Below are 11,327 nucleotides of genomic sequence, written 5' to 3'. Positions count from 1 at the left end.
GGAATTTTAGTGTGGTAGAAGCTTAAGGTTCAGGTTAGGAGTGAGAGCAAAGAAGTGAAACATAAGATTGCATGCTAGGGGATTGCCAGACCTCATGAGTAGCCTCATACACCACGCTACGGAGTCTGGCTTTTATCCCATGCATCATGGAGGATCTGGAAGATTTGGAGGATAGGAGAGGCAGGTGGAGGGTGGACAGTGAGATAAAGTAGACACTTTTGACAAAATGACTGCTTAGAAGGAAATGAATTCTCCCCGAATGATGTCTGAACAGTACCATAACACACTGGGCTTCCCTCCAGTGAGTGTGAATCTGCTCCCCTCTTCTACCCAACCTTCCAGGGGCAGATGCTTGATTCAAACCAAACCAGACAGAGAGAAAGTGCTCTTATTTGGTTAATTTGGTTTGGTTTTTATAATGGAGGAGACACTGTTTGTGCTGGAGCCAATACCAAATAGACATTGGAATTAAAATGGCTATTTTAATCAATGTTACTTTAAGATGACAACTAAGCTCAGGAATCTATCCATCGACAGGCTTTATATGATAGTTTCTTTTTTGATCATAGAACTTAAACAAGAATTTTGGCCTAAAATGTAAGAAAGGGGTATTATTGGTGCCTTTGCTCTGGAGACAGATAAATTTATTTTTTTTCCATCACACATCCACTATTTGACTCCAAATCTACACTGAGAATTGCACTTCAAAATAATCTGCTAAAGAATGCATGGAAGAGATCCAATCTTCTTGCAAATGATGGATGATTTCTAGTGTGGATTTCTACCCTTGTTCTCAACTCCCTGAGAGCTTCCATATTGGCTTCAGCTGAACCATCTCCAACCCAGTTCAGTTTTCTGTGGACAGTCTGATACAGTTTGATAGAAAGTTGCATTTGGAGGGGCACCTGAGGGGCTCAGCCCTTAAACGTCTGACTCTTGTTTTGGCTCAGGTCATGATTTCTTGATTGTGAGATCACATCCTGCATCATCTCCAGACTGAGCATGGAGCCTGCTTAAGATTCTCCCTCACTCTCCCTCTGCCTCTCTCTCAAATAAAATTTAAAAAAATAATAAAGTTTCATTTTGAGTTGGGAATGGTTTCTAGTCCACTTCACGGTAATCTTTGTTGGTGGAATTGTGTCAGATCCACTGGGCAGCAGGAAAGAGAGGAACTCATAGGGCATCCAGGCCCATGTAACATAGATCATCTTGCATATTGATATCTGAGAGCACATGACGTCAGTGAATTATAAGGCTATGCTCTTTTCAGTGTGGTTGCCAAAGCCACATGGCAAAGTCAGCAATGCCAAGTCCTTGCTAATGTCAACCTTTATACTCCTTGGAAGCCACAGATTAGTTGATATTTGCTATTTCCTATCAGATCAATTTGGAGATTAGTTGGGAAATGTCTATATTGGGATGACCTCATAGGGGTTTTGCCAAATGCCTGTCGGTCTAAAAAGCTACACAGATATCTGTCTATATGTACGTAAGAGATAAGGATTCTGTGTATGTCTAAGCATACATCCACTCTCAATTATCTTTGACAGAGTTGTGGCACAGCTAATAAAAGTTATTTGTGTTTGCATTTGGATTGTATTAGATCAACTTCTGTGTTTACAGAGAGGCTAAAACCTGCCCTTGGAAGCCAACACCAACATTTGATCCCTTGCTTTAATCATTCCAGCTTTGTGGTCTAAACTTTTCTGTTTCAATTTCTTCATCTGTAAAATGAATACAATATTCCTTATATCCTATCAATTTTATATTGTTTTGAAGACTAAAAGTCATTAAGTGGAAATTTTGAATTTTAATGAAGTCTGATTTATCATAGTTTTCTTTTGCGATTTGTATTTTTGCATCCTATCTAAGGAATCTTTTCCTAACCCATGATTGAAAAGATTTTCTATTACATTTTATTTATAGAATTTTGCAGTGTTAGATTTTATCTTTAGGTCTACAATTTATTTCAGACCGATTTCTGCATGTGGTTCATGGGAAGAGTTCAAGGTTTTGTTTTGCTTTGTGTGTTTCACAAGGTTGTTCTAGCATTGCTTGTTGAAAACGCCATCACTTCTCAATTAATTATCTTGTACTTTTTGTTGAACATCAGTTGACTCTTTAGTCTGTCCCATTGATGTATCTGTTCATCTTGCACCAATTCCACATTGTCTGGATGGCTGTAGTTGTACAGTAAGTATTGAAATTAACAGATGTGTCTTCCAACCCAGCTTTTTAAAATGACTCTATTTAGAAAATGAAAAGATAAGTCACAGACTAGGAGAAAATATGGGCAAAGCACACATATGATAAAAGTCTTGTAACCAGATTATACAAAGAACATGCAAAACTCAGTAAGAAGATGAACAATTTAGTTTACAAAATGAGGGAAAGAATGATACAGACTCTTCACCAAAGAGGTGATAGAGATGGCAAATAAGTATCTGATTAGATGTTTAACAACATTAGACATTAGGGGAGTGTGAAATAAAACCATAATGAGATACTCCTATACACCTACTTTATTGCTAACATTTAAAAGATTGACAATACCAAGTGCTAGTAAAGATACAGAGCAACTAGAACTTTCATGTGTTGTAGGTAGAGTAGAAATTATAAAATTACATTAGAAAAGTTTGGAAGTATCTTAAAAAGTTAAATATATACTTACCATATGATCCAGCCATTCTGATCTTTGATACTTACCCAGGGCAAATAAAACAGATCCCCCTCAAAGACCTGTGTGCAAATATTCATAGAAACTTAATTCATAATCACCAACTGTAAAGAACACTAATATCCTTTTACTGGTGAATGAAAAAATGAACTAATGTACATCCATACATGAAATGCATCTCAGTAATAAAAGAAAATGAACTATTGATACATATAAAACACAGATGAATCTCAAAAACATTATACTATCTGGAAGAAGCCATATACAGAGGCTTCTTTCATTTCATTTGCATGACTTTCTGGAAAAGTCAAATTTCCTATGTGGCAAGTGTGATTGTAATCCTAGGCAAAGCTGTATGCTCCTCACTTTGTGCATTTTAGAACTCTGCTTTTACCTTGTGAATAATATTTAGGGCATTTGCAAATATTGTCTATCCTAATCTATACTATTTACTTACCTAACTACCTACCTACCTACCAATCCACCTATCTATGGAATCAAGATGGCACATAAATTGGTGAAACCACTTTGGAAAACCGCATTAACCAATAAAGTTGAATATTCATCTACCTTATGACCCACAATTTCACTTGTTTATATATCTTTAAGCAAAACTTTCACACAAGAAGCTCCCAGCAGTGCTATTCACAGAAATTCTGAAAAGAATCCAAATGCTTATCAACAGGAGAGTCCATGAATAAACTCTGGTGTGTTTACATAATGAAATGTAAACTAACCAGACAGACGTGCCACAAAATGAATCAACCTGAACTATAGACAATTAAATGTGAAAATAAACCCAGGAGATTATATACAGATTCGTGCCATTTTTAAAAAGTTAAAAAAACTAAATACAGAATATAATTTTAAAGCACACATAGGGATGTAATAAAACTATATAAAAAGGAAGTCACAGAAACAATGCTGCAGCAGCAGCAGCAACAACAGCAGGAGCCGGAGAGTGTAGACGCCTGCTTCCTGCTCATGCTGGTTCCCACAGTAGCCCTGCCAGCAGCCAGCGTGGGCTCTGGGAACCCCTTTGTGCATCTGCTTCTCCCACTTTATGACTGGAAATGGCCTGGTGCCGTTCTCTGATACCTGGATTAGCTCACCTCTCTCCTTTTGCTGCTCCATTTCCTTCACCCTATTTGTAGGCAATTCTCCGTTTTCAAATTCTATCCTCAGAAGTGCCTAAGAAAATTGTTACTCTTTGGATTAGGCATCCGTTTTCTGGACTCCACACAATGGATGTAAAAGATGTTTCAGGAAATTCTTAGCCAAAAGGAAGGTGGTGCAGAAAAATAGGCTTTAAGTAATACACAATTATTAGGCATCAAGGGAGTCACGACACAGTGATAAAATATTCAAGATTCAAGGTGCTACAGGAATTTTAAACATGTGTACATTTAGCGAAATGCTCTCCAAATGTGCAAAGCCGATTTGGTACAATTCCAGGAAGGTTTGAAAATCAGTGTGCTCAGAACTTCAAAGTACTTCACTTGATTATAGACATGTCAGGAAGACAAAAATTAGCAAGAATATTAAAGATGTAAGCAACTCAATTAAATTTATATCCAACACATAGAGAATATAGACTCCTCTCAAGTTATCCAACAAATATTACAAAATCTGTTTGGCACTAGGTCACAAGGCAAGCCTCAATAGAATTCACGGCGTATGTAGGACAGAGTTCAGGTTTGCTCGTTTTAATAATTAAGTTGAAGCTAAAACAAATATCTAGGCTTAAAACCTTATATATTTGGAAACTGAAAAAACTAATCACTTGTGGTTTAAATAACAAATTATAATGAAAGTTTTCAATTCTTTGAATGAAACAATAATAAATATACTACCTATCAGGATTCAGAGATGTAACAAGAGAGGGGCTATGGGGAAAATTTATAGTCTTCAGTACTTCCAAAGGAAAAGGAGAATGAATGGCTGACAATTAAAGGCTAAAACTTGTAAGATTCAGGAAAGAACAATAGAAGGATCCTAATGAAAAGCAGTAAACAGAATAAATATGGCCAAACTCACAAAAATCTTAAAAAATAAACAAGTATCTTTGGTGAGATTAAGGGAAAATTAAACCAAAGAATATTTTGAATGGAAAAAAAAGACAGGAGTCATTTTAAACAGAGAATTCAAATATAACATGGCAGATGTCAACCACCTAAAAACAGAGAAAATTGAAAAAGAAATCATAAAAAAACCCTACCAAAACTGATAGAAGAAATAAGGGATAACAATATTGAAGCAACGGTTATAAATCTTCTGAAGAAGAAAAATAATTGGCTTAAATAATTTTACCAGTAAGTTATACCAAGCTTTTCAATCAAGTATACCATCTCAATCTTTTTTAAAAATGTTTATTTATTTTTGAAAGAGGGGGAGGGGCAGAGAGCGAGGAAGACACAGGATCCAAAGCAGGCTCCAGGCTCTGAGCTGTCTGCACAGAGCCGGATGCAGGGCTCGAACCCACGAGCCGTGAGATCATGACCTGAGTCAAAGTCAGACACTTAACCAGCTGAGCCACCCAGGCGCCCCTACTCCATCTCAATCTTTCATCGCCACGGCAACAAATAGAAAGAAGGAACCCTCCTCTGCTACCGTAACCCTGACACCCAAAACTACATTGACATGTTGGAAACGTCAACTTATAACATTTCTTTACTCAGTAAAATAGATTAAGTAACACTAATTGAATCAAACCTTACACAATGACAACCAATCAAGATAAACCTGGCTTGATACCACTTGGGTATAAAACACCTATTTTACCATATGAATGGATTAAAAATTATACAATCATTTCAATAGGTTGAGAAAAACCTTAAGACAACACTCAATATACACTCATGACTATAAACTTAGTAAACTAGAAGTGCAAGGGCACTTTTATAATCTAATAAAGGGTATCTATTAAAATACCATAGCAAATGCCGCATTAAATGAGGAAACATGAGACTCTCCCCACTACTCCTGCTTCTGCTAGACATCATAGTGGGTTTCCACAATACTGCAGTAAGGGTAGGAGAATAATCAGTTAAGTGCAGAAGGATTAGGAAGGAGGAAATAAACCAGTCATTAATTCCAGATGATGTCAGCCTTTACATGGAGAAGTCAAAAGAACATAGATTATTATAAATGATACGCAAAATTCATTTATTCATTTACTTCATCTTTTGTTTGGTATTTAAATTATAAATGCCTATTAAACTACCCACAAATAATAGAAAGTGTCATTGAAAAGACACTGCCTTTAAAATAGTGTATTAGAGAGTGCCAGAACCTAATAATTCTAATGAAATGTAAGCTTCTAAAGATTCTGAACAGTATTCTGAACAGTTAAAAAGAAGTCTAAGTAAATGGAGAAATATACTGTGATCACAAAAATGAAACAAATCTTTAAGGTGTCAATTGTCTTAAAGTTCATCTACAGATTCGATATGAGTCCAATCCAAATTCTAGCAGGGATTTTCTTAAAATTTGGTAAGTTGATGGTAAGATTTGCTTGGAAGTATCCTGGTTATTCTTCCCTAAGTCAAGAATAACCAGATACGTTGAAGTAGCAGAGAAAAGAAACATTTAAGCCAATTTTAATCTCATAACAATTAAAACAGTCTACTACTGCCACAAAATGTATTATCAAAGAGAAAAAACAGAAAGAAATTTGTGCATGTAAAGAGCTTTGGGATGTGAGAGATGTGGTGTACCAGATCAATGGGGGAAAGAAAGGCATATTAAAAATGGCTATCCAAGTGGACAAAAATAAAATTGCATCCTGACCTCACACTATATACACAAACATATTCCAGACCAATTCATGGTTTAAATGTCAAGAAAGAAAAATGGAAACTTTTAGTAGAATACATAGTTAGATAATTTTACATTGGAGTAGAGAAGAAAATTTTAAACAGTAACAAAGCATACTATTTATATAAGGAAATAAACCAGGCATTAGTTCCAGATGATTGAAAACTGACTATATTAAAATTACAAGTTATCAAAAGATACCCTATGGAAAATAATGTTATCGACAGAGAGAAAATATTTGTAATATATGCAACTAATCAGCATGAATAGTATATAAGGAACTCATTTAAACCCACATATAAAAGGAAATACAGGGGCACCTGGGTGGCTCAGTTGGTTGAGTGTCCAACTTCGGCTCAGGTTATGATCTCACAGTTTGTGAGTTCGAGCCCCACACTGGGCTTGCTGCTGTCAGCACAGAGCCTGCTTCAGATTCTCTGCCCCCTAGTCTCTGCCCTTACTCCGCTCACACTCTTTCTCTCCTCAGGGCAGAGCCCACTTTCAATTTTCATTGTGACTATGATTTCAATAAAGTCAACTTTCCTAAGTCAAACTTGGCAGATCTGAATCTTGTTGATGGATTTTATACTTCTACCAAGTTTTAATCAGTATCAGGTTATACGGGGAGCAGTTTTAGGTCTTGTCAACTGGGCCTCTTATTAAATGGAAGTGAATTTTTCCAACATAATATTTATTTCTAATTATTTAAAAAGCATATAATCTATGTTATTTCTTAACACACCCCAGTGTCAGATTCAGCAATTTGGTCATAGATAGACTCAGAGAAGCTAAGAGATGACAGACAGCTACAGAGTATTTGTTGCTAAACACATGAATGCACAACAAGGTTCTAGTGTTAAGGTCAAACACAATGCATTTGCTAAAAAAGATGCCCTTACGTGCAGCCCTGTCCAGCAAGCTGTGGATCTGGGCAGAAGGTCACCATCAAGTTTCCCCCAGGTCGGTCCTCCCTGAAGCTTGCTCCATGCCACCCCTAGGAAATGCTATTATTGTGTTAGTCAGAAGGAGAAGCCCCAACACTGCTGGACTAGAAGCTCATCCCTAACCTCTAAGCCAAGGACCACAGGCTGAGCTCATCCTCAAAGACTCTGGCATGATTGCTCCTCCTTGGGGAAGAGTGAGGTTGCAGCCACAAGCAACACCACATTGCAGAAACCATCATGGAATCCAGGTCCACCGGTATTAGTCCATCCACTCTCTCATCCAAGATTCACTCTGTCATTTAATAAGAATGTATTGAGTCTTACCACATGCTATGTTCCAAATCTGGCAAATCGAGGGGTTATGCCATAATACAGCCTCACCACCCCTAACTCATCAAACCAAGAAGGGCGAACCAATCAAATTCTCGGGAGGACACAAAAGGCACCAGGAATTCCCCTTGTGCTAAATTCTTCAAAATTGCGTGATCATAGTGATTCAGGATAGAGATACTACCACCCGGCACATGAGTCCATAGCACTGATCTGCTATGTTCAGTAAACCAGCAAAAGTTTAATCACTTCCCTCCTCTCTCTCCCTGGAGAAAAATTCTAAGGGGCAGGAGGTGCCAGGCCAAAATATTTTCTGATGCTCAGAAAAATTCTCTTCAGAACTATTTGTGTGCATGGGGGTCTGGGTTTAATAAAAGTCTGTACAACAGCCAAACTATCAAAATGTTAAAAACCCACAACTATGTGGCTTACCTCCTAGAGTTTTTCATGTCATCAACGATTGAGATGTTAGAATTACCCAGCTAATGTGAAAGACAGCCGTGGTACAGGGGGGTGGGCCCTTGACTTGGCATCAGGGGTGTTACTGAGCTTCCCAACTGCCATGTTCTCCTCATAGTCCCCCCAGACTCCTGTGGTTTCTCCTGCTTCCCAAAGGAAAGGGCCACTCCAAAGTTCCAAGCAGGCCTATTTTCCAATATCATATTCTTCAAAATTCAAGTGCATTTACCAAATATCATCCACTTCCATTCTCTGATTAGAGTAAATACAAGATCTAGAAGGAGGTGGTAAAGGAACATCCCTTTCTTGCCCTCTCCCATGCATCTCCCTACGTGTAAGGTGTTTTCATACCTTCTTAGCCACGGCCATGGTCAGCCCCTCTGTGTTCCTCATCTCAGCCTTGCTTTGCACACATCTTGGCTCACTTACCTCAATTAGGGACTTAAAGTCCCCCCAGCAGCCCCAAGCTTTTCTGGTGCCTTATCTCCTCTCCTACTTTCTACTTGCAATTCCATTTTTTTCTCTAAGACCAATGATATCTCCTCTTTATTTTTTTTTAAAGAATAACACATTTTTAAAAAATGTTTACTTATTTTTGAGATAGAGAGAGACAGAGCACAAGCAGGAGAGGGGTGGAGAGAGAGGGAGATATAGAATCTGAAACAGGCTCCAGGCTCTGAGCTGTTAATACAGAGCCTGATGCGGGGCTCAAACCCACAAACTGTGAGATCATGACCCGAGCTGAAGTTGGATGCCCAACCGACTGAGCCACCCAGGCGCCCCGATATCTCCTCTTTCATGAAGCTCTCTTATTTATTCTCCTTTTATAAGGGAGCAGTGGGCCTCATATGTAAGAGGATGGAGGATTTTGTTCCCTCCAATTCCTGGCTGGAGAATCATAGGTGGGGAGCCGGGCTTCTGAGGAGGACAGGCTAGGTGAGCCCACTGTGTGACAGTAAGGGGAGGGCAGGGTGGCAGGCACAGGACTCTACAGAAAGACAGGGGGGACTTGTTTAGAAGTTGTCACATTTAAATCTTCAGGGAAAAGAAGAGGTATCTAAAGAGGATTTTAGGGAAAGTTTTCTGTGTGTTGTGTTGTCTAAGGCCTGTGCAATCTCTTCCAGATAATTTATGATGAAAAGCTAGATTCTTTCTCATGGTTTAGGGGAATACACAGATGTTCCTTCAGGAGAGACACCAGGTGCCACGCTGTTACTCTTTTATTTTTTTTTCTCTTTTTCCCTTCCCTTCCTTACCTTTCCCTTCTCTTCCTTTCCCCTTTCCTCTCTCCCATTCTCCTTCCCTCCTTCTCACTCTTCCTTTCTTCCCTCCTTCCCTTTGCAATTTCACACAGAAAAACTATTTGTTTGTTTGGTTGCAGTCTTGAGAAAGAAATCATGGGACATGGAGCTAAAGTAATATAACTGAGATCCTTTCTAGCACAAGTCCCAAGCTCTTGGAAGACCAGACGCTGGGTAACACTTGTTTGAAGTCCCAGCTCTGCACCTTGATTGATCTGTATTTTTGGACAAATCATTCAGCTTTTCTAAGCCTCCGTTCTTTCCTTTGTTAAGCAAAGCATTATAATAATGGCCCTTCCCTTGTCATTGTAAGGACTGAATGATAAAATATACGTGCAAGTGGTTTTTAAGCTGCTCAGTGATTATAACTTAATTGATTCTTATAATTCATTCGAATGCCTGTTCTCGAGTCCTCTAATTTAATTTGCAGAAGACATATTTGAAAAGGCCACTGTGACTGCCATATTTCATTCCAGCTTGAATGAATCTATGTGTACACACGAGCCCCGGCCTCCCCGCTCCGCCTGGGCTCCCGGCACCGCTGGTATGTCACAATGATCAATGGAAGGGGGAGGGGGCCGGATCCTGGTGTGCAGGCAGGGAGCTCCGCCAGAGCCATCTGCTCCGAGAGTCAGAGGCCACAGACAGAGAAATGTGGTTTTAATTTTTCCAGCTAAGAAGTTTCATAGAATAATTTCCCCCATGTTTTTTGGTTGTGATGCCTCAAGGAAAATAATAATAAAACAAAACTGGAGGAGGGAAGGTTATCTGTTAAATGACATTTTCCCTATACTTTCTGCTTCTATTCCTAGAAAAGAGAAATTGAAAACTGCAGGGAAAGTCTTGGCAATAATACATCAGGCTTTCTTGTTTCCCTCCTAATCACTGCGACAAACAAATTTCTTTTTTGGAGCATGACAGGCTAATGCCCCCCCCCTCCCCACCTCACTGCTGCCTTTAGATGATGAATAAAAGTAATGATGGTGATATTTATCAGGTGCTTAATGCACGCAGGCACCATGCAAAACCAGAATGATCATGGTTAATCCTGCAAGGATACTCTGGGGTTTGGCACAAAATGAGGACACCCAGGCCCAGGGTGCCAGTGGGAGCAAGTCAGGGGGCCAAGGATCTCTCTCTCCTTCCCGGGAACACATTTGGGAGCATGATGTTGCCTTTCTGACTTGGGAATTACAAAGGAAGTTTAAAATGCTCACCGCAGAAGCGCAGGTAAGGGAATTGGAAACCTCCGGAAAGCCCTGGGGTCCTCCTTGCTTACTCCACGTGCCCCTGCTCCTTGGAGGTGGCGATACTTGAGAACAGGAAGCTACTGCCGGTAACGAAACCCCCGCTAAACGTCTTCTTTTCAAAGAAGAAAAATAAGGTTCTGCCGAAGAGCCGAAGAGCCGGTAGGATCCCTCTCTTTAATGTGATCTTATTACTCTTCCTGGTTTCTGAAGGAATGGGACAGGAAGTGAAAGTGTTTTGCAGGGGAGAGGATTTATTAATGGTCAGAGATCTATGCAACAGGCCAGGGCGGGCCCGCAGTCCCTGAGCTAGGCGAGCCACGCCAGCTGGACCGGTCATTTCTCAGGCAGACTCGCCAAAAGGGTGGTTCACAGCTTTGTATTGGGGAAAGCCACTCTGAGGGGTTACCTTAAGAGTTCTCTCCAGGAATCTCCATTGGCCAGCTCGCAATCGACATTCTCTGCCTTCTCCCCCCTGGTGCACCTGACCTGTGCCCGCAGTGGCCAAGTCCTGCCTGGCAGCGCCCCTTCTCCCCGCTCCACTCTGCTCCTG

The 11,327-nt window shown here is 39.7% G+C and overlaps 1 long non-coding RNA gene across 1 annotated transcript; it reads right to left on the bottom strand.

Moving 5' to 3' along the window:
• Positions 1 to 1,893: 1,893 nt before the first annotated feature.
• On the bottom strand, positions 1,894 to 10,825 carry LOC115273140. Its single transcript, XR_003900708.1, has 3 exons — positions 10,745 to 10,825; positions 2,707 to 2,739; positions 1,894 to 2,246 (listed from the first exon to the last, which is right to left on the bottom strand). It is a non-coding gene; the product is annotated as an uncharacterized LOC115273140 (long non-coding RNA).
• Positions 10,826 to 11,327: the final 502 nt, after the last annotated feature.

The sequence above is a fragment of the Suricata suricatta genome, chromosome 2 (genome assembly GCF_006229205.1).
Source record: "Suricata suricatta isolate VVHF042 chromosome 2, meerkat_22Aug2017_6uvM2_HiC, whole genome shotgun sequence".
In the NCBI taxonomy this organism is placed as follows: Eukaryota; Metazoa; Chordata; class Mammalia; order Carnivora; family Herpestidae; genus Suricata; species Suricata suricatta.
This window is presented reverse-complemented; position numbering and strand designations above follow the sequence as displayed.